At 36.9% G+C, this 24,075-nt stretch overlaps 1 protein-coding gene across 4 annotated transcripts in view; it reads left to right on the top strand.

The window, feature by feature from the left end:
* SYT1 (synaptotagmin 1) overlaps positions 1 to 24,075 on the top strand; it is a 333,529-nt gene that overhangs the window by 78,571 nt on the left and 230,883 nt on the right. For 3 of the 4 annotated variants that reach the window (XM_063154985.1, XM_063154982.1, XM_063154984.1), the window contains exon 2: positions 497 to 587. The exons of the other annotated variant lie outside the window; for it this stretch is intronic. The gene's annotated coding sequence lies outside the window, so the exon portion shown is untranslated. The remainder of the gene's footprint in view (positions 1 to 496; positions 588 to 24,075) is intronic. 4 annotated transcript variants of the gene reach the window in all.

Raw genomic sequence — 24,075 nt, 5'->3', positions numbered from 1 at the left:
GAGTTTTGAGTCTAAGATTGAATTGACTGATATCACTTTTGCCGCTTAATCCAAACTGTTCTGAAATTGTCTTTTTGTGTATAGAAGTTAAAAAATGTTCAAGTGTAAATCCATTTTTTTTCCAGTGTCATGTGAATTCACTGAGCCTGCTAAGTTAAGGAATCTTAACTTTGGGTTACAGCAGTAGAAAGACATGATGTGTGCTTTACTTGGCTCACTGATGAAATCTACAGAAATATATCATATTGGAGCACACCAAGAAAACAGTCCAAATCAGTCCATGATGAAGAAATTTTGTTCATGTATTTTTGTTCTATGTCTCTTAACAGTCTGATTAAATCTCATGATAATCAGCTATGGGCAATCAGCTGAAAGCAGTGAACAAACCAAGTACATTTAAAAGAGTTTTTAAGCAGCAGTTGTTCATGGGCAAAGATGGAAAATACAGCACTGCAGGTACTGGTAATTGTTTACATTGAATGTCTTTCTTTTAAAGGGAGAAAAGGAATAATTTTCTGAACTGTAAAGTAGAAGACCCTTCATTCAAGATTTCCCTGTGAACCCTGCATTGATGCCACTCATATAAGGTATTTTAAACAAACAAGATTCTGTTACCTTCTATAACCTATTAAATGCTTTAATCCATGGCACTTCCCAAGAATTAAAATGGAGATAGTAAAGAAATTAAAGAAATCGCTTTTTCTGATGCACAGTTTGTTAGATTAATGAACACGTAATTTTTTGGTAATACATGATACTTCATTCTGACATTAAAGATTAAAAAAATCCAGTTGATTTGCATTTCTTGTTGAGATAGTAGTTGTATTCTTTGCCTTCTTTCAGCATCAATTTATGTTTTATCAAATCCCAAGCTGTCATGGTTCATTATCCATAGATGATCTTGAGCAGCCTTGCATCACAAAAAAATATGCTGTGGCATCTGCCATTGTGCACCACTAAACAGATCACTTCTGAGTAGGATTTGTCTTTGATTAGTACATTCAGCAGTGTGTGTCCTTATATTTTTGCCTGTGAGTGTCTTATGCAATGTAGCTGCATATAGAACAGTACTGTGATTTTCCAGGTTGCAGATGGAATGTCTGCTGTGCCTTTTTAGCTGATGAGTTCCATTTGAGTTAATGCTTGTACACCTCAGTCTCCACCAGGCAGTCCCATTGCTTCTGTAGTCATTTCATAAAATTCAGTATCAGTGATGTAGACAGCACAGCTAAATTAGGAGGTGTGATTATAGTATCATCATCATCAGGCTTGTAGTCTAGACCCTTTTCTGATTTTAGGAGCCAAAAATTAAATTCATGTCACAATTGTATTAACAGCATAATAACATCCAGATATAAATATATTTAATATAGAAGTCTTTATTTCCTGCAAGGTACTTACATTGGTAAAGAGACTCTTCATTTTTAAAAGACAGGAGTTAGACTTAATGATCCTGATGGGTCCCTTCCAATTCAGCATGTTCTATGATTCTATCAAAAATATTTAATCTTCTAATTCCCCTGAATCTGTTCCTGTTCCACCAAAACTTGAAAATAAATTTTGATTGAAGTCGTAGTGTGTTCATCACAGTGATAAAATTAATTTCCATCTCTGTTCACTATCTTGCATATCTCAGTTCCAGGCAGTTTCTTCTGAGAATATGAAATACTGTCTTATGAATGTGTCTGGGAGTAAGTCACCAATGTTATAACTCAGACTAATTTAAATGAAAGCAAATGTTTTGGGATTTGAAATTTGAATTTCCATTTGAACAATAGCTTCAAGGACTTGCATGCACATTTGACTGTCTTGTGCCCTGAAGAGTATTGCTACTAAAGAGATGATCCACATGGACCTGTGAGCTACAGTGAGGTTCTCAGGAATGTAAAATAGAATAAAGTTGTCTGTAAGGTAAATATGAAGTGGGAAAGCAAATTAAACCAAAACTGGAATATGAATGAATCTAGGAGAATTTCTTTAAAAATCTATACCGATAACCTAAGATTGCAGCAAAACCTGAGGATCTGATGCAGAAATCTGAACTGGAAATGCCTCTTAATTTGTCACCTGAGTCAGAGAATTTGTTTGGTAGGTCCCCTAGCATGCTGATGTCTATATAATATACTACAAAATGGGTTAAAGGGGTTACTGTAATAAGCAGAGTTAGTAGGAAATGCCTTCTGAGACTTTCTGAGTGTTAGGAAGTGATTAGTGAAATACAAAAAAAATGGAAATTTTTAAGTGTTACAAGGAGTCTTCCTACTTAAAAACACCATTATAGTGGCAAAAATACTCCTTTAGTTGTTTTAGATGCACTTTCTCTTTAATACTACTTTTCATTTAGAAATATTTATGATATTTATGGTGTGTAGATTTTGGTATTTTTTGCTTTGGAGGTATTTATTGCTTGATAGTAACAGGGATGAAAGCAGTTCGCCTCTCACAGGAACTATTACTTCCAGTGTAGTTGCTTTGAACATTCTAAAAAGGCAGAATGGTGCTCAGGCCAGCTAAGGGAATATCCACAGAGCACAGGGAAAGACTGTAAATAGTACAGATCCAGAATCAGGAGGCCCCAGACCAACCAGTCTCAATGGTCTGACCCATTTAAATTCAAGATACCATGCTAGTTGATAGCGAAATTCTCATGAGTTCTTTCCCATTTTCCTGCACTGGAGGTGTTTCTTTTGTAGCCCATTTGTGAAAAACAAGGAGCCCTGGAATCCTGGGACTGTGCAAGAAATAAGGACTAAGGTGTTGTTGCAATGAGCACTAAAATTATGGGTAAACAAAGGTTCATAGACTGTAAACCTCTTTCTAAAAATAAAAACGTTTAAGAAATTTCCTATTATTATGTTTTTTACCTGCTTTTTTTCTGAACTAACTCTTCATTTAATTTCTCTTTTGAGACTCAACTTTTCACTGGTAAGTTAAAGTCCCTAGGCTGTAGATGGATACATCTTGCCTCCTTTAATCATTGTCATCTTAAAGGTAAACCATTAAGCAGTGAAAATGGAGTGTTACACAGATCTATGGTGTTTGCATCCATTAAAAATAGGGAGAACAATAAATACAAGAATTACTTTAATCAATGTGTTGAAATTAAGCTCTTTATTAACCTCCGTAGCTGAAAGTAAATTCAACTATTTTATACTGGCAACATAAGCTGCAATGAGATTTATGAGTTTGGATGATTCAGATTGAATCAGATGCAACCAAGACTTCTTTGGGGAAAACAAAATTTCACAAAGTAGTACAGTCAAATTCAGATTTTACTCTTCCTGAAAGAAAGAGAATAAAGCTGCTGGTGCAGAAAAAGGCCTCTTTCTTTCCACAGTGCTGCACTTACTGTGTTACAGTCTAAACCAGCAGCAATTACACGTAAGCTGTTAAACAACATGAGAACAATCAAACAGTTGGCTCACTGAGCCAGAGGTGGGACTGGGAGCCCTTGCTGTTTGTCCCAGTCAGTCTCAGCATCAGTAATGGTCAGAAACCAGACACTCATCCTCCTGCATATGTTTGTGTGGCAGGGGGAATGTGCCTTTTCTTTCCTTTTGGCAGGGAAAAGAAGAAACTAAAACTTCATGGAAAAATAATAGCTCTATGGGGAGAGTATGCTCCTACAAGTGCACACCATATCTGGGAAGAGAACTGTGGCTTGTAACTGGTTGGATAAAAGCTCCATTAGATTGCTATAGGATGAAGCCAAGAAGCTGGGAAAATTCAGAACTGTTTTGAATTGACAGGGGAGTTAGTGTTAATTACTTGGACACAAAGGAATACTAAATAAGTTTGCTGACAACATTAATGTGGGAGGAGCTGTCAACTCCCTTGAGGGCAGAGAGGCCCTACAGAGAGACCTTAACCAATCTCCAGCCATATGAAGTTTAACAAGAGCAAGTGCTGGATTCTGGGATGGGGCAACCCTGGATGTAAGGACAGACTGGGGAATGAGATGCTGCAGAGCAGTGCCATGGAAAGGGATTTTAAGGATCCTGGCGAAGGGCAAGTTGCAGACGAGTCAGCAGTGCCCTGAAAGCCAGGAGGGCCAACCCTGTCCTGGGGTGCATCAGACACAGCATCTCAGCAGGGCAAGGGAGGGGATTGTCCTGCTCTGCTCTGCACTGGGGCAGCCTCACCTTGAGTGCTGGGGGCAGTTCTGGGGGCCACAATATGAAAAAGACATGAAGCTATTAGAGAGTGTCCAAAGGAGGGCAACAAAGATGGAAAAGGGTCCAGAGGAGAAGCTGTATGAGGTCACTTGGTTTGTTCAGCCTGGAGTAGAGGAGACTGGTGTGAGACCTCAGTGTGGTTTTCAATATACTCATGAGGGGAAGAGGAGCAGCAGGTACCCATCTCTTCTTCACTCCCATGACCAGTGATAGGACCCAGGCAAATGCCTGAAGTTGTGTCAGGGGAGGTTTAGGTTGGATATCTGAAAAAAGCTTTTCAACCAGAGGGTTGGGCACTGGGACAGGCTCCCCAGGGGAAGTGGTCACAGCACCAAGCCTGACGGAGTTCAAGAAGCATTTGGACAATGCTTTTTAAGCACATAGTGGGATTCTTGGGGCCGGGAGTTGGACCCTTCCAACTTGAGCTGGATCCCTTCCAACTCAGCATATTCTATGTTTCTGTGAGTAAATGATTTTAAGATTTTTGGGCAAAGAATAAGACCCCAGGTGTAGGGCAAAATGAATGGCTAAGTGGGTCGGGTATTCTTTCATGGACTGAATTATGTTACAGATAACTACTGCAGGAGGTCATGCACATTTTTTAAATGATTGACCTTGTCGTTTGTCACAGAGAGGATACCAGATTAGTAGACTGTAAATTTAGATTGGTTCAGAAAGTCCTCTGGTCCTGTCCCAGGTTTGGTCAAGCAATGTTAAAAAAATTTGTGACAAATTGCCTCAAAAAAAACCCAGCAGGATATTTCTTACTATCTTTACATCTGAATAAATCAGGATGGACATTTTAAGAAACCCCAGTGTGAAGCTGGGGGAATGGCTGTGATCCAAGTCTCATAAGCATACTAATTTTCTGAGGTACATTGAAAGCATGAGCCTGAAGCCCTCCAAGGGTATAGTTTCATGATAGTGTGTTTGCTGGAAGTGGTGATCTTTTGCTCCCTTTTTGTTCCAGCACTAAAAATGAACAGTAGTTTTCAGCCAGATAAGCCTTACTGCTGCCTCAAAAGAAGATAGTGCAGTGATGTGCATGTGAAAAGTAGGGCAGGATCTCTTTTCTTTTGGCAGTAGCAAAGCCTTAAATCAGTTTAAGCAGCTTTTGAAACCACTCCAGAACTTTGAGCCTTCACAGAAGGTGGCTGTGGGCATCAGGTGGTGGAACACCATATACTTTCTGTGTAGCAAGTGTTGCTCACCTCACTGTCAGCAAGCGTGCTAACAGTGTTATTGTAATAAGTAATGAACTTTGGTCACTTTTGTATAATTGGACTATCTGAATTTGTAAAATTCAGTTCTCAGATTTGATTCCCAAGAGCAGTGGGCTGACCTCAGCTGGCTGCCAGGCTCCCACCCAGCCCCTCTCTCACTCCAGGTGTCTCAAGATGAGGGCAGGGACATCACTTTCTTAACAGACAAAACAGGCTCATCTTGAGGGAGATAAACTTAATTTATTGTTGATTGAAATAGATTGGTGTGATGAGAAACAAGGAAAAACCCTAAAACACCTTCTCCCTTTGTTCTTCTCAAATTCATTCCTTCATTCCCAACCCTTTTGCTTGCCCCCACTGAGCAGCACAGATTGGTGGGAAGTGAGGTTTGTGGGCAGTTTATAACAGCTGATCCCTGTCACTCACTCCTCATCCTCTTCCCCTTGTCCAGCAGAGGGACCTCCAGAGGCTGCAGGGGAGCTTGGGTGATCATGGTCCCCATTATGGGCTGCAGGGGAGTCTCTGCTCCAGCCTCTGGGGCTCCTCCTCCTCTCACCTTGGTAACAGGGCTGTTTCTCACACTTTCCCCTCTCTCTTCTCACTGCTGGTGGTTTTGCACCATCCTAAGTGGTTTTGCACTGTCTTAAATACATTTCCCAGAGGTGTTCCCAGGGAGTTTTGTCCCCACCTCAGCTGTGGGCTCAGCTGTGCCCTGTGGTGGGTGCATCTGGAACCTGCTGTGACCAGCCCTGGGCAGACGCTGCCTCTCCTCCCAGTGCCTTCAGCCTCTGCTGCGAGCACCAGGACAGAGGCGCCCCAGACACCACAGTGTCTCTCAAACAGTTTGAGCAGCCAGAGAAAGTAAAGGTCGTTTTCTCAGGATAGTCTGGAAGATTTGAGGGTCTTTTTTCTAACCTCATCTCACAGCAAATGAGCAGGTTCTGTGTGTAACCCTTTGTATGTGGCATTAAAAAGAAAAAATATTAAAATTACATTCCTTCCCTTAAAATATTTAAAAAGACTTGCCTTCTGTATCACTGTGAATCCAATTCTAGAATGTGCTGCATGTGCAGAATGTGCCAGAGAACAGACCCAGCCCATTCTGGGACAGGATGGGTATCCAGGGCTTCAGCTGGAGTCATGCAGACCTGCTGTGTGTCTTCTAGTGCCTGCTCTGCTGTTGAGGCTTCCTGTTCTTTGCACCCTTGGTTAGGGCACTGTCCTGAGATAAATACATCCTCTGCTGTCCTCTCACTATTTTTTTGGTAAACTGGTTGAATACAGATTGCTACTTTATTATCTATGACTCTGCCTGTTGGTGTCAGAATGGTGGTGACCCAACCAGAGTGATGCTTTGTCCTTTGCTGTATGACAAACTGCTTGGAGCTGTTGGCACAAACAGCTGGTTTGTTTTGTTCTCACATTAAAAGGAGACACGATATGAAACCTTGTATATTTTAAAACTACAAATTCTTATCTGTGTCTGACAGATCTCATCACTGTGAGAGGTCCAAAATTTGTAATTCTCTATAAAATTTAATTATCTGGCACTTTCCAACAACAGCTTGTCTACCACTGACGTGTAGAATTTCATTTTGTTCAAACATCTTTTGTGTGTCTTCTTGATATTGATAACAGAGACTTGTACTAATGCTTATCTCTTTTTGATTCTGAAAATGTAATAAAGAAGAAAAATACAAAGTAATAGCTACATACATTAGTTAGGCAGACATCCATCAAATCTTTGTATCAGACTTAGCTCTTCAGATATCTCAAGAAACAGAGACTATGAAAGCAGCTGTAGGGTGGCAAACATGCCCACAAAACCAAATAAATCATTGCCAACACAGAAAATTAACTGAGACAGACTTTTCTTGTTCATTGATGAATTTCTTTCTTCCCTTTTAGAGTTAGTTTTCTGAACAAATTGTTACTTATTAGTTAGCATTAGTAATAGCAATAATTAACTGTAATTGCTCTCTTCCTAGCTACCATAACTTAACTCTTCCACGTATCGGAATCTTGGGTCCATTCCCCAAATTCTGAGGGATGTGAGTAAGGTAGGAAGTCACTGAAAAGTGGGAAAATAGTCTTAATAACATGTTGCATACGGACAAGAGTAGTCATTTAGAAAAAAGCATGGAATCACAAACACATGCAACATCATCTCATCAGTAAAAGAAATCCATTGTTAAAGAACTAGGAATATAAATACATGCAACTGTAGGCACAACTCTTGCTTTGTAGTTTCCCTTTTAAATGACTGAAAATAGTGGATATTTATATGTAAACATATTTATATACATGACTTTGCTCTGTACTTGTGGATAATATGGACAGATGTACATATTGGCAGTATTTGGGACATATTATAGAAAAACAGGAAAATGTGATGGTATCATTCAGTATATGCAGAGGTCTGTTTGTACAGTGTTTGTTTGCAATACACTATTTTTTGACATGTATTTCTTGATTGTAAATTGCTGTATTTGCACAATGATCCTGTAATGAGGCTTTGACTTTGTAACCCTTGTTCTGAGCAGCCAGATTCATTGCTAACTGAAGACTCAATGCAGAAGCCAGTATGTTTCCCTGGCAGGGTATCTGATTTGATGAGAAGTACAGTGGCAGTCTGCTTTATATTGTGGGAAAATTAAAAGTATTTTTAGCTTTCTGATAGGCTGTAAATAAGCTTTGATAGCAGTAAACAAGTTTCAGCTATGCTGTGTGACACAGAGCTGTGTGCATGATGTGGCCTGCTTCTCAGGAGAAGCACAGATAGAAGCCAAGATTTCCTGAGCTCCATGATTCTTTAAAAGCTTGTATTAAGGAAAAAGCAAGATGGGAACAGCTGTGTGAAAACCATACCCCTGATGATCAAAACACAGGTGAGGAAGATATGTACTGACTGATGAGGGATTTTATATTATCCCTAGGCAGATAAACCCAAATTGAGTAGCTAAGGCTGTCGTATTTCAGTTCCCAGACCAGATCCTGCTGGTGTGGTGGCTTTCAAGTCAGCTGTTATGGATTGTCAACATGGAACCTCCTGAGCAAAGCACGTGAGGCTGTGCAGCTAGAACTAAAATAAAAGCTGTAAAACAAACAGCTATCACTCTTCACATACCCTGTACCTGGTCCAAGAGAGAACACATTGTGCACACTGCCCAGTGCTTCTTTCATGTATGCGTGCATGAGGATGGATAGGTGGATCAGTTATGGAGAGTGTAAACACAGCCAGCAGGTGGGACAATCAAGGACATCTGGTATATTGGCTTTTGTAAGTAAGATTTAAAGTCTATTGGAATAGTACAAAAAAAGTTAGAGGGAGCAGGTGGAGATAGGAGAGAAAGCTTCCATCCTGTCGCACTCTTAACTCCCTCTCTGTGTTAGGAACAAATGGCTGCAGTGAAATGGGATCTCCTTCCATTTTGTAATCCTGAATGCCATTAAAAAATATTATTATGGAGAAATTACACACATAAAGGTAGAGAATGCAGATCTACTTTTCAGGTACAGAGGAAGAAACAGAAGGAAGCACTTGGGCATCCTTAGAATATGTGATTAATTTTGGCAGGGTAGAGGCAAGCTAGCTTTAGTGAATTTTGTGAAAGACAGCTGTTGCTTTTTTGTGTGACATCGGGAGTCTAACCTGTATCAGTTAGAATTTCTTTGTACTGCAGCAAATAACAGTTAAATAAGACTGGCAAATTGTTTCAGCACAAACTAGTATGTGAAAGGTGTTGGCTGCAAAATTTCATTCCACTGCTGCAGAACTGTACATAATGCATATACATGGATAGGCTGGACATACTTGTAAGCTCAAACTAATTTTGTAGATAAGTGGTTTGCAGCACAGTAATGTACAGATTTAAAAAATCTTTTCAGTCTGTCTACTGCTGTGTGTTCTGGTGCTTCTTTTTCCACTAGCAGCCAAATAGTTGTTTCTAGATTAAAATATTCCCTGGATGTGCTGCTGGAAGATGGATCGTTTCAGACCACACTATAGCAAACAGTGTTTTAACATGCCCATTCTACCATTGTTTGTAAATGGCATGAAAGCAGCCAACCTTGCAAGTCGCTGTCCTATGTCTTTATGTGGAGAATGTTACATAATAAATGTGGGAAACATTCATGCTGTAGGTCTATAATACAGCCTGTGCTTATGACTGCTCAAGTGTGTTTGTTCTTGAGCAGCACTTATATAATGCCAACCATTAGTTATTCAGTCGATTTGGTGTCTGGGAGTCAGCTACTTCAGATACATTGTTTTTAAATAGGATGGACATGAAAAATGTCTTTGAGTTGAGTAATTGTTACATTAACTTTCTCATCACTATTGTGTATGTCCAATGTAGCAATGTCCAATTTGACACCATTTGCCAACCTCTTTTCATGCTGTTTTGTCAGCAATGGTGTAGGGTATGCTATTAATCCAGCTTTTGTAAAAAAATAATTTTTTTAGATCAGAAGTTAGCAGTGGCATGGTAGCAGTGGTACCATGAATAAACTGGTTTTAATAAATTGTAAGCCAGTTTGAACACTTTGTCCATGGCAAGTTTGAAGAAGTAAAATGTTTGAGCCTAGAGGTGTGTGTGTGTTAAGGCCACATTCTGCTATTCAGAGGATCACCTCCTCCCAGCTGGGGTGTGGTAGCAGAGCTCAGCTGCCCTTCCTGGCCTTTCATACCACATTTTGAGAGGTACAGGTCTCTGGTGAGGGATCTTCTACATAACCCTTGTCTAAGGGTATTCTTTTGAATGATAAATTCAAAATTATCTGATGGTGTATTTTTTGGATTGCAAACTCTTTATGGGGGGGAGGATGTTTTACTTGTATGTGAGTGATTTCCAGTGAAATACAGGAGTTCCTTTCCCTTTTTGAATACAGGTTAGCAGTGGTTGGTTGTGTTTCCCATAAGCAACACAGTCAGCCCTTCTGATCTATCCTGGGGTTTACAGGGAAGGATATATGTCTACAATTTTGTAGCACAAAAGCATCCAAACTAAGTTTTCTTAATCAAATACAGGAGTTGTATTCATATGTTGTTAAAGGATGACACCTTGAAATAAAGATTGTATCCCACCTGAGAATTGTTGAGATAACTTTGCATGTTTGGTTATGTTGATTTTAGTGGAACAACTTGTGAGTTTATATGCTAGCCAGCCACACTAGTCACTGTCAGCAACTAATGGACTCAGTGCTTGGCCAGGACTGGAGATAAATCTGAATCTAGTTAAAATTACAACATGATGTTCATTAGCTTCAGCAAGGGTAATTTTTGAGACAAATTGTTGCTATCACCCAACATGTTAAATAAACAGTTGGACTAAGCAGATGGTGGGCAGAGATCAACGACTTTCCATTAAACTATAGGTAATTTCTCAGTAGGAAGTTACTTACATTCCCAAAAAGGGTGATGCACCAAATTCCTTATACTGGTTTATAATTGTAAGAAATCTCCTGGTCAAGTGTTCGTGCTTTAGAAAGATGAAGAGCCACAAAACCTTACAGACATTTTGAAGAGTTATCTTATATATTCTGGAATACCTTAATCTCTTCACTGTGCTGGGTGCTGCATGTGGATAGGTCTCAGCTTTACACTGAATTTTGCCACTAACTTATTTGTATGATGAAGGTTTCTCAGTATTACAGCAGAACTCCACTGTTGCAAATTAGCACCCTTACATAAAGTATGAAGTGTGTAGAACATTGACTGCTTCATATATTTATGTCTGCTTACGTGGGGTTTTGTGGGAATAAGGTGTAATGGATGTTAATATAATAAAGTATTAAGGATGAAGATATGGAGACATTACTTGGCCCTTTTGATTAATTGTTGTATAAAATCTTTATATAACTTGAGAAAAAATCCATCATCTTTACTTTTCATTTAGCATATCATGTCTTATTTTCAGATTGAAAGCTGACATATCGAAGTTGAAAGTTATTTTCTCAACATTCTCAGTTTAGTTGTTTCATAATTTCCATGCTGGTTTGGTTTTTGTTTTTGTTTTTTTAAATTATGGATCTTAAACATAATTTAGCGGTTCCTGGTTGAACTTCTGCTAATCTTTGATGTAACAGTGGATTGCAGTGAGATGACTTGGTGAGGGATGAGTTTCTGACTTGAACCTCCTGATAAATGGTATCTTGCCTGAGTACATTATTTTCATTTGCTTTAGCCTGTTTTGATTTACCACAATACATTGGTATTAAGAACTCTTTGACATTTCAGGAGCTTGTTGATTGGCACATCAGTTGTATCCTTGAGGACAGGAAAAACTATCTGAAGAGCAGGATGGAGGGCAGGAATGGTTATACTTTCTGCCCTTCAGTTTTTCTATCTAGCCATCACAGGAGTGCGGAACTGGATAAGACTTTCTGAATTTTTAAACACAAATGGTTGTTTATGCCTGTGAACGTTCCTGTCTTGATTTGATAATATCTTTTCCTACCCAACACAGTAATTTAGAGAAAAACAGCCAAAAGTGTTTGACATAATGAGATATGAATGAGGGGTAAGAAACTGTAGATTATTATAATAGATAAATAATAGATCATTATTCTTACCTGAGGCTTTTTATATCTCTATGTATTATCGATATAGATGGATCTGGACCGTGCCTCTGCATGTTGGCACTGCTTTCTGACAACCAATTTCTAGTCTGCTTTACTTGTAAATACTAATGAAAAGTACATTATTGTGAATTGCTGCAAGAATGTATTTTAATAGTAAAAAGGAATAAAAACTAACCTTAAGATGACAGTTTAATTTTTTCTCTCATTAAGTGAAACTTACCTTATAAAAATTTTTCTTTTTATGTTTTGGTTTCTTGTTTTGCTTTTTTTTAACCAAAGTATGATTGGCTTGGGTTGTTTAGGGTTTTTTGTTTTTTGTTTTTTTTAAATTTGTTTGTTTGCCTTGTTTTGTTTTGGTTTTGGGTTTGTTTTTTTTTTTGTTTTTTTTTTTTTTTTTTTTTTTTTGAGGGGAGAGACTTTTATTCCTTTTTCTCTGTAGAGACAAAACTGTTGTCTTTTTTTGGCAAAGCCTTACTCAGCCTTCCTTATCTCTTGTGTATTTTTGCAGTACCAAATACACCCATGAAACAAGCAGATGCAAAAACATCCATGAATTACTTCAGACTGGTGTTAGAAGGTTGCTTATGTTGGAGCATCATTAACTTACAAATGAAATTTCATATTCAGGTTGTCTGTAGACTGGGCTCCAATTGTGCCAGCCTTTCAGATACTATGTAGTTCTATTCATAGGGTATACATTTTAAACCAGTCTCTGGATTAGGGTTTTGCAGCCAAACATCTTAGACGTCTATTACCTGATTTGTTTCATTACTATATGACATTGAGATGGAAAAATTAATTTAGCTAATGTGAATTAGTGTCTCTGGTTTCCTGAAACGTGATTATTTTAAAAAAAATGTGTTAATATATTAATATGGTTATGTTGGGACTAATAAAGATGTTTGGGAGCAGCTTGAAAAAAGTTACAAATGAGCACAGAAACAGAAATTATGATTTTGGTAAGACTGTTCAATGTATAATGAAGAAAAATGATCTGAGGAGTAAATCAGGAGAGACAAGAAGTGAGCAAGAGTTGAGGAGAAGGCAAGAAGATTATGATTACCAAGAAAGAAAGAAGTTAGGACTGGATAGTATTTTTCACTTTGAAGGGATAAAGTTCTCTATGTTTGATTTTGTGAAGAAGGGAGAATTTAAGTGAAGGGCAAGAGTTTAAACATATCCTGAGCTACTGCAGATTTTTTTTCTATTAATAAAGCTAAGCTCTGAAGAATAGATATGGGTAAGGATTTAGAGAAGTCAAAGTTTTTCTGGGCTAGCTATACTAAGTTTGAGCTACTATCAGGCCACTTAGAGTAATGAAATTGGAAAGGAAGTTAAACATGCCTAAAAGGGAGCTGACTGGTTGTGTAAAAGAGATGAGCCATTGACTCACAAATTACAGCTGAATCCATGCATAATGTTCACCAGAAATAATATTAAAAGTCAGGAGAGTCTGGTACAATAGGGGAAAGAAACTCTAAGACAAAAACTGTATGAGTGAAAACTAAACTATGGGCCCACAGAATCTGAAATAGATAGTAAGAAAAGGAGTAATGTGGAAGGCTGTGGAGATGTTAGGATGGCAAGATTTAAGACTTGGATAAGAATTGATCAGTCTAGTAGAAAACACTGGTAAGGAAAGAAGAGAACATGTATTTTATAAGGAGTCTGTAAAATTCTGTTTAAAAATGCTTCTGAAAGATACGGGATGAAGATGGCACTGTGGTATGAACAGGAAGATGGCAAATGGAAGTGAAGCTCCTTTAGAATGTATATGGAGCAGTAATCTCAGTATGGCAGAGTCTCAGGTTATTGATGAACTGAATGAAATAAAAGGAGTGGATGGAGACAGATAGTGTAAGTATGGTAGTGCGATTATCAAGAAGTAGTAAAGCAAGAGGAAGATGCTTCAGTAAATACAGAAAGAAATTAAAGAAAAGGCAAAGGAGAGAAGTAGTAGGCCTATTGATTTTCTTTCAGTTGAAAGCCTGAGATACCAAACATGTTGCAAGTAGGCATTACCATAATGGTGTGGTAAAACCCAGCTCCATCGAGGTGCCTTTGGACTGATGAAGACACTTAACAGCTGCCAAATAGTGGCACAGAGGATTTAAGCAGCTGTGAATCCCCTTAACAGTCTTTTCACTGCCTTTATGTGTTCCATTGCTTCTTAATGCAACACAGAGAAGTGTCATCTTTTTTTCCTCCAGTATATTACTTCCCTGTCTATCTTCCTATTTTAATTCTGCTGCATTTATAATCTGTGCAGTACTATTTCAGGTTCACTGGTACCTCCTATGATCATTTTATTCTTCTTTCAAATACTGAACAGATTCAGAAGTCTTGAAGCCTTTCATCAAAAAATAACCTTTTAATCTCCAGATAAGCTTTCCAGGTCTCCCTGCTAAAGAATTTAAATATCCTTGACTCTAGTGTCCTGAACTGCTAGTGACATTTTAAGACTGGTATCTAAGATGTGTCTGCAGCTTGCATTTTGGAGTTGTTTAGTCTTTACTTTAGAAACACACAGTCAGCCATCTTATTTTTAAATTTAGTTACCAGATTTCTATTTTCTTTGTTCCAGAAGTAGTGTTGTCTGACTATCTCAAGTACCAAAACTCAGTGCATGTCAAAGTTATCCATTTCTACAAATGGATGCAACATTCTGCCAGCTGACTGGAAAAAACTAACTAAAATTAACTAAAACCATGTAACTAGATTGTGTTAACAACATGAGATTAAACATCATGATGTTACTGAAAATTTTAACACCTGAATTCATTACAACTGCTAAATGAATATGCCTTTTGGAAAAGTTTGTCTTCAGAGAAAGAAATGTTTTGAGCATGAAGAAAAGTGGTATGTGTGTCAAATGTTTAACAGTTCAGTATGTCAAAAGACATTTTCTTGTAACAGGCATATGTAATTTTTGAAAAGACACTGGCCCATAACCTACAGAAATTTTGGTTGTGAGTTCATCACAGTTTTGGTTGTGATTTCTGTTTAATGAATGCTGCTACACATATCTCTCTTGCAGAATAAGCAAGTTTCATCCATTAAATTTGATCTTCTCTTGAGTCTTGTGTATTAGAAGCTGGCCTTTGTCACATTTTTACCCATTGGGAAGATAAATGGCTCAGTCATTTTTATCTGGTTTGCATTAGGGAAAGCTGAAGCTCAGAGACTAAGCCTTTAAAATCATACATACAGGTATTGCAAAGATTAAAACCCGTAGGAGTTACATATAGCCTCTGACACAAAGATTTTGTTTAATGGAACCATTATTTTTCTTGATATATAAATAATCCCTGTGTTTATTCACCTTGGACCATAGTAGCCTATTCAAATAGCACATGAATCTGTGCAGATCACCATTGCTGCTGTTTGCTGTGTCACTTGAAACATGAAACACAGGTCTGTGCTAGCCTTGGTGTACTTTCACAAAGTGTAAACACTTCCTGTCTTAAATTTCAGGCTGCTATCTTCTCAACATCTTCCTATGCCAGTATTTTCTTTATATTATTTAGATTTACAGACTGTAGTCACAAATTTTATTTAATCTATTTTATACAATTTTTAATGTATTAATATGAATGATAAAAATGTTCGATTGCATTAGAGTGTTTTAAACCCAAGGCTATGCTAAGGAAGGGGTTTTATTGGCTAGTAGTAATGAGGTTCATGGGAAGCTACTTTGAACAGGAGGAATAGCAGCATTTTTAATATCTTATTTTCCCATTTATTAATACTTAGGATATTTTCTTTAAAACACATAAATAAAATCAGGAAATGTAAACTTCTTTCTTCAACATGCTAGCTGCTTTTCAAGCATTCTTGTTACTGCACAAGTTGACAGACAACAATGTCAAGCTCTGTGCTAATACCTGTGCTGGTAACCTGTACATTACTGATACTGAGGTAGACTTCTACCTGGGATTGAAATTGTGGTAGCAGGCTTTGGGTTTTAGATTTGTTTGTCTTCTTGTGTTTTTCCACAAAACATCCATTTGACCTTTAAACAGCATTGCCCATAGTTAAACAGATGTAATCTTCAGCTATTTCTTGTGGTGTCTATAATCATAATGCTGTGCAAAATGGCAATTCCATTTACTGTAATTTGTGACATATTAGGCTTAATTTTAAGGTAAAGTACATTTTTCAAAATCAGAATCACTTCAAATGTCAGCCAACAATAGCAGTGACAGGATCATGGGCCTATGAGTACTCATACATTATTCGTAAAAAAAGACATTTCTAAAATGAATGAGTTTTAGAAGATGCTGAACTTGTTGGCTCTTTTTTTTAACTAAGAAAAAGAGTAGAAGAGTAAAGAGTACTAAAAATACTTTACTAAAAAAACCCCTACTGAATGTCTCTCCTTTCTCAGAAATATAAAATACAAAAAAGTTCCCATGTAGCCTTTTCCTTATAGTTTTCGAAATATTTCCTTCCTCTTTGTAATGCATGTCTACATTTTTACTTTTCTCTCTCCTCTACAATTTAGTGTCATGTTTCCATTAACTGCTAAATTCCTGAGCTAAGTTGTTTCTTCCTGCTCCCCAAATATCTTTCACTTGTTCTCTTGCATTTTAATATGTTGTACTTTTTTTCATAGGCTAATATTAAGGTCCTAGAGAAGAACTTTTTCATTGGTCTTTTGAAATGTTCCTCAAGTTTGACTGAAATACATTCTATTAAAACTACCCTTTTGCTCCTTTCTTCTGGTGAAAGAAGTGGAAGTTCACCAAACCCATTCAGTATTCCGAGACAAAATTTGTCTGCACTGTGGTTGCAGTCATGTCGTAATAAATGCAAGCAGTTTCAAGACTCCAGTGAATGTCAGTTCTATATAGAATCTGATTTAGTGTCAAAGACACAATTTTTATCTGGTGTAGACCCAAAAAAAAAAGACTTGGCACAGGCAGAATGCTGTGGTTCAAGTGAAAGCCCAAGTATTAAAAATTATTAGTTTTCACTGTGGTTTTCTTTGAGCCTCATTCAGTTTCATTCAAGTATTTTGATTCATCCCATTTAAGGAATTTGTTAGAATAATACCTTAAAGTTTACCCGAAAAATAAGATTTGATGCAATACTTGTAGACATCTTGGAAGCAAATTTTTGAATTTTATGTTATCTTAGAGTTTCACAATATATATTCAAAATTTTTATTGAACTATTTTGGGTATCCATAGCAAAAATGGGATCTTCTGGAGCTCAAACTTAATGAAATTTCCATTCTTCAATTTTAATTCTTTTTCTTTTGATTTTGCCAGAAATTTCCATGGTGTTAGACTTCTTTCTAAGAGCTTTTGTGGTAGGCTTTTGTGATGTGAAACATTCAACAGAAGAGCTGCATAGGGATGCACTGAGACTGCCCAGGAGCTGCTGAAGTAGTTTAGTCCAGTGAATTCTCCATGGTTTCTTTCTGCTTAGTGTCCACTCCATGACTTCAGTAAAATTGTGCTTTTCTTTTCTGCTCCTCATTCAGGTGGACACAGAATTCTGCCCAAATTCATCACAGGTGGAATACCAGCTTTTATCTCTCAGCTGTGTCAACTACAGCTCAAGTAGCAGTTCAGATGTATAAGAAAAGATCCACTGCAGCTTTTGAACAGCTCAAACTTAAAACTCTGCTTGTGATACATATATATCTTCCAGCTTTAAAAAAAAGAGAATGGCTTTTTATGAACTGCTTTTACCATGCAAACTCATTTTCCAAAACATTCATTTTCTTGATTGTGGGTGTGAAATTCTGATACCATAATAATAATTTAGTGTGACAGATGGATTAACTAGAGGGCAAAACTTTTCTAGGGGATTAACTAGGGGTACAATATTTCTAAACTTTCAGCTGCTTGACTTTGTAGCAATGACAAAGCCATTGCTGAAAATTTGTTTAACCTTTAATTTGTTTAATGTGAGTCTGTAAGCTATTTTGCATGTTCACTGAGTAATCTACATATTAGTCTAAGAGCTTCCTATTATTTTTACTGATCTGCAAAATCTAGTCTCCTTAAGGTAACTGATAAATAACTTAAATCGAATGAGTAGCTAATTTAAATCCAGTTGTTCATTAGATGGATAGGTAGAAGACTTACTGGAGCCTGCAGTAACAGTTTATCAGCATAAACATTGTAAATCAAAGCGTGTTACCAGTGTCTGACAGAAGCCCTACATCTGCATAAACAACCTGCTGAATACTTACAGAACACTGTAGTGCTGTCTCCAAGCCTACCTCAACCAAAATACCTTTCCTTAAGCAACTTTCTCCTTGCATTGCTGCAGACACAGTATGCTATAAAGAATACAGACAGATTGACTCTCTTTATTTGTATAAATATTTTTTCTTTTTCTGTAGCTCATTTTACTGGCAACTTTTCTACACTGGCATAGATAAAATAGTGTTTTCTACCAATAACCTTAAAATTGCTTTAGAATTCCACACTTCACTTTGTAGTGACACTTGCACTCTGAGCTGCTGCAAAACGTCATTTTGGGAAACAAATCCCATGTCAGTTTACATGGCAAGAGAGTAAATACTACATTCATACCTCATATGGAATCTGACAGTTGAAAACTAAAACAAATTACTTCGAAGGTCAACTCTCTTCTTCATTGACCTTGATAATATTAATGTTTGTACCCTGGAATGTAAATGAAGCACATTTCCGAAGTCCTTCTCCATCAAAATAAATTAACAGCTTTTTAATTCACCTATTTACAAACTCTGGTTATTTTCAAACATGTAATTTTAATCTACCTAAATAAATTTAACCAGGGACAAGGCTAGGATGTGACTCATTTGCTTTATGCCAGTGGGTAGCATTGCGCTGCTAAAGGAAGACATTCTGACAGATTTGTGTGCCAGAGAACCTTCTTGGTGTTTCCAGTTGACAGAATTTCCACAGCAGCTAATGTCCAAGCGTGGGACCCAGTGTGTGAAAAAAGATCTCATTTTTGGGAGATGTAGACATTTTTCATACTTAAAACTGCTGGGACAATTCCTTCCGATAATTCCTCCTTTAATAGCAAGAGATTCTTTATTTCTGCTGTAGTGCTGCTTTGTAACAATAAGAGGAACCCAAATTATGAAATGTAGATAGTTGTAGAAATAAAAAAGTGGCAAGATAAAAGACCTGTTCTTTGATTGCCAGTACAATAAGAAACAGTTACATGAAGTCAGTACAGAATCAGACTATGATACCTGTTCTCACTGCTTGTCTCTACAGAGAGCAAGTTGAAAGGGATTAAATAATACTGAGATGGAATGTGGTCAGCAGTTCTTAAAAAGAGATTTAGACTTCCAATTAGGAAAACTATTCTTGTCTTTACGTTGTTCTGTTCCATCTTTCATGACAGTGAGCTGGAATTCTGGCCTGAAAAAAATGTTAAAATTTCTGTGTTTGGCATCATAATTCAAGCTTTCCTTTTGTACACTAAGTATAAAAATAACAGCAAAATACTGTCCAGGGCTGAACTGTAACTTCACTAAAAAATGCCAAAATTCCAAGGAAAAGTTTGCTTTCGTTTTTTTGGAACACAGCATTAACAAACTTGGAGATTATGTGTTACGAGGTTTGCATTCTTACCTGGAGTCCAACTCCTGGCCCTGCACAGGATACCCCAAGAATCACACCGTGTCCTTTTCTTAAGCAAATTTTTGAGAAAGAATACTATAAGTCTCCTAAAGGGAAAGCATGAATGAATGTAAATGCGAGTGCTGTTGAACTCAAGCAAAGAAAATACAGTGATACTTCAGGATGGCTTGAGACCCATGAATATGAGCTGTGCTTGATTTTAAGACATGATATTATGATCCCACCATGGCTTTCAGTGAAAAACTGGTTAATATGCAGTCTGCTTTGGGTTATTCACTTCTCATTTTGAAGGTCCAGCAAAAAACAGGTACATATCTTGGTGGGTTTGACTTGGTTTCCTACCACATACTGTGTGTCATGGAAAAGATAGAAATGTTTGTGTTGTCATTATTACACAGGATCAGAATAATGAGAACATCAACTCTAACTAGGGAACTATGTTCTCAGACTGAAAAATGCACCACCCTGTTAGTTCTGCCTCTCACATCCCCTTGTAGTATCCCCTACAGCCTGTTGGCCTGCTCTAGTCATGCAAAATTGCAGGTTGTTTATAGTATTTGTTTCCAAGATAGGTAGTAGTTACATGGAGCTACCAACTTCAGTCTCAAAGTGCCATGTTTGCTAAAGAAATTTCATACTTTCAGGTAGCTGTGTCATTAGGGTGATAAAAACTTGTTACCCATGCTAAAATCTATTTGATTTAAAAAACAACCCCAACCAACCTACCAACCAACCAACCAACCAACCAACCACACTCCAAAAAACAACCATGTATTAATATATAGGCACTCTTTTTCAAAAGGATTTTCAAAAGGTCTAGTGCTTGTGTTCTTTTCCATGTTCAAATATAAACCAGCATTTCTCTTTCTGTTGTAGAAAAGTGCTTAATATTCTGAAATCAGCCATTTTAAAACTATTTCTACCGAACTCTGAGAAATTCAAAATCACTTGTCATCACTTGTGCTTACTGCATGAATAACTGAAGCACTTGCAGGGATAATAATAAGTATGAATTGCAAACACTTCTTGCTTTGAAGGTTGATGCCACTGACAAGAAGTCTCTCATGTATGAACTGAGAAGCATCCGCACTTTTACAGTGCAGTAGCCAAGATGTATATTCAGTAGTATAGTTATGGGAAAAAGGTACTGGGAATACAGAAACTGCGTCATTCTTGCTTAGTGTTTGAAGACAGTTAGTCAGAAACCAGAAGAGAACAGGAGGTCAAGGAGCAAGGAGAATTAAGCTGAAGGAAATAATTGGGGGAGGAGTTTGGAACTGGACAGAAGAGTCAGAAAGAACTGCATTTTTTAGCATTGTCAGGGGATGAAAGTTAGACACAAAGTGTTATGGAATAGATAAAGGAAAAGAGTTTAAGAACTGACTTAGGACCAGGAGGAGGAAGGCAAATAGAAGAAGAAAAGTGAAGATTGGAAGGAGATAGAAAAGACCCAAAGGGAAGCATAAAAGCTGTTGACCTGTTTGAAGAAGTTGCTATATCACATGTCAGGAGAAGAGATGGAGATGAAGAGAACACCAAATAAAAGTAGAAGGTGTGATATTCATTAGGCCCAGAAAATAATGGTTTCTTAGCCAGGACAGGAACTGAGCTGAAGGAGGACAGAACAGATTCGTAGTGAAAGAAATTGATTTGGTTCCAGCTTTTCACCCAAGGGCATTCAGACTGAACAGAAATAGGAAATGGAATTTGGAGGTTATAGGTCAGAAGAAGAATGGAGGAGGAATTGAAAAATATATGTTCATTGAGCTGAAAATAGGTGTGTCTTGTTTTAAAAGGAGTCTCATATTTCATGAAATTCATCAGCTTCATCCTGACCTTCAAAACATAAATCTTCTGTTAAAACTTACCTAGCAGAGAACTAGCAGGCAAATTTGCTTTTTGGAGAGTATAAGATGTCTTTTCAATTTCAGTCCCTGAGCAGTGTTGTCAGTGCTATAAATACATCTATTTAAAAAGCATTCATTTTCAAATAATAAAATCAAAATAGAAATAGCTTTCAAAAAATCCACTAAATTAACTAAATAAAAACAAAATAGTAGTTTTTTCTAAGTCAATGTTTACAAAGTTCTATTTCTTGAAAATTAAGGAAATTGATAGCTAAAAGAGAGCATAAATCTTTCCCTTTTTTTTGTCATGATACAGTATAATGTGCAAGGCTAAGGAGCCAAACTAAATGGAAGCTTGAGCAATTAATAGCAGTGAGGAGGATGATTATTATCTGATTCAATATATTCTTGCTATAACGGTGACTAAGATTCACCATTATTGACCAGCCTTGCTTGTACAAGGGGAATATACAAACCCAAACCAAAAAAAGACAGTTCTTCTTTCAATAACTTTTCAGGTTAAAGATTAAAAAAATTAAAGTGAAAGGCACTCCTCAGGCTAATACAGTAGGTAGCTATAGACAATGAAAGCAGGCTAGATTGTCTGAAATTATGCCTGCTTTCAAGCCACAGTAAGTTTTATAAAATTTCCATTTAAAAATATTCTCATGGTATCAGTATCAGTATTACAAATGTACTTTTGTGGTATAGGAAATGGCATGCTGAATGAATGGCACAAAGGAGCCATTTTATATTTAATACATAATTTTCCTAATAAATGTTCTGTCTGTCAATGCAGTATTTTTTTAAATCATTAAAGATTGTTTTTTTCCCCAGTATCATTTTGCACAACTCACCAAAAGACCTCATTCAATATCAAAATTAGTTACTTGAAGTGTTTTCAGGTGTATGGATATTTAGTTTTCATTACACAATGTCTTTTTTTACTTAAAAGGGAATGAGAAATTGCTGGATAGCAGAACCAGCCTAACCTTTTTCCCTAAAAAACCTGATTTTCCAAATCTGATCTTGCTAAGGTTGAAATGTGTTTTCATGGATTTTGATCCTCTCATTCCTTTTCTTTGCATGGGGTTAGTTTCTTTCACATTTGGAATCTCTGCTTCTATCTTTACTTTTACAATAAACATGAAAATTATTTTCATCTCTTCCACAAATCACCAAGACAACCATAAAGTGGTAGCATTTGAGTGATGAAAGGTATTTAATGGCAGTGAAGTTTTATAGAGTTCTTTAAATTTGGCTGCTAGAGTTTGTCCACACATAAAGAAAGGATTGACAGATCCTCTCATTTTCTTGATGATTCAAATTTAAGTGTAAGAAGCTATTAGATACATCTTATATAAGAATATTTAGCATAAATAAGAAGACTCAAAGTAAATGTTATACCAGTATTATTTATTTGTCTTTTATAACTTGTGTTCTTTCCTGTAAATACATTAGATACTTTTTTGGTACTAATGTGAATTTCAATGACAAAGAACTATCAATAGTTCTCAAAAAAAGTAATATCTCATGGATAGGGATAATTTAGAGGTAAAGGACCAATCAGGACAATTGAGGATATTGGAATATTCTCTGTAATTTTGTTTTATTTTTTAAAAAAACCCTGAATTTAATTATGATTGGCTTGAGAAAGTAAAAGATAAAGACTTTTCAAGAAAAGCCCAAATTGTTTTTTATTTCAAAAGATAATAATTTTTTCTTTGAAAGACCAAGATTAATTGCTCTAGGACATTTTAAAATTTAAATTTTGGAAACATATGATCATTTTTAGTTTCGGAGTTAAATGCTGGTGAAGGTGAGTGTCTTCTTACAATTTTAACATTTTGAAGAGAGAGAAAAAGATTCTCTAAAATAATCTAAAACGTACTTCTTTATGTCTATAAAATCATTAGCAACAAATGGATTAGACATTTTGTTCAATTTGAGATATCAAGGAGTGTAGCCAAAAGTTAAGAAGTAAACTATTGTGGTTAGGATAAAAGGTACCACAACCAACACCGACCAAGTGAACAACAGGTTGGTCAGGTCTGTATGGAAGATGCAGGAGGTGGTCCAGCCTCTCTTGCATGCTGGAATTGTAGGGATTTGAGCATTTGTTTGTTTTACTACCATACTGAGGGTGGGATTAATTTCAAGATGATGAGACAACAACATGCCAAAATTAGTGTGTTTTTCTTGTGTTATATGTATGTCAGATAGTGTAAGAAAATAGTACGTGAGACAGATTGCCTATCTCGGGGCATGCTTCATCCACAAACAGAATTAAATTAAAATGCAACCATCAAAACACAAAACTTAAGGGATGTAAGCATCCCTGAGTAAAACAACAAAGCTTAATTAAAATCCTGTATTTTTATGGTTGATTTATTATCAGAAACCAGCTGGGCCTTTTCCACCAAATTTTACCGTTGTGTCTCTCTTCTAGCTTGACTGGGAGTACTGTTCATTGATTCAGTTACACAAACATATGTTTGAGTACAGAAGTAGTCTCAAAGGTTTCCTGACTACTAAAAGTAGTTGTCCGTGTGCTGAAACGCCTTGCTGAGTGTCTTTACCTCTTCACAAGCTATTGCTATTATTTAGGAAATTCAGCATCTTACAGGAAAATCCTTCTGATCACGTTAAA

Source organism: Melospiza melodia, chromosome 4 (assembly GCF_035770615.1).
Source record: "Melospiza melodia melodia isolate bMelMel2 chromosome 4, bMelMel2.pri, whole genome shotgun sequence".
Classification (NCBI taxonomy): Eukaryota; Metazoa; Chordata; class Aves; order Passeriformes; family Passerellidae; genus Melospiza; species Melospiza melodia.
This window is presented reverse-complemented; position numbering and strand designations above follow the sequence as displayed.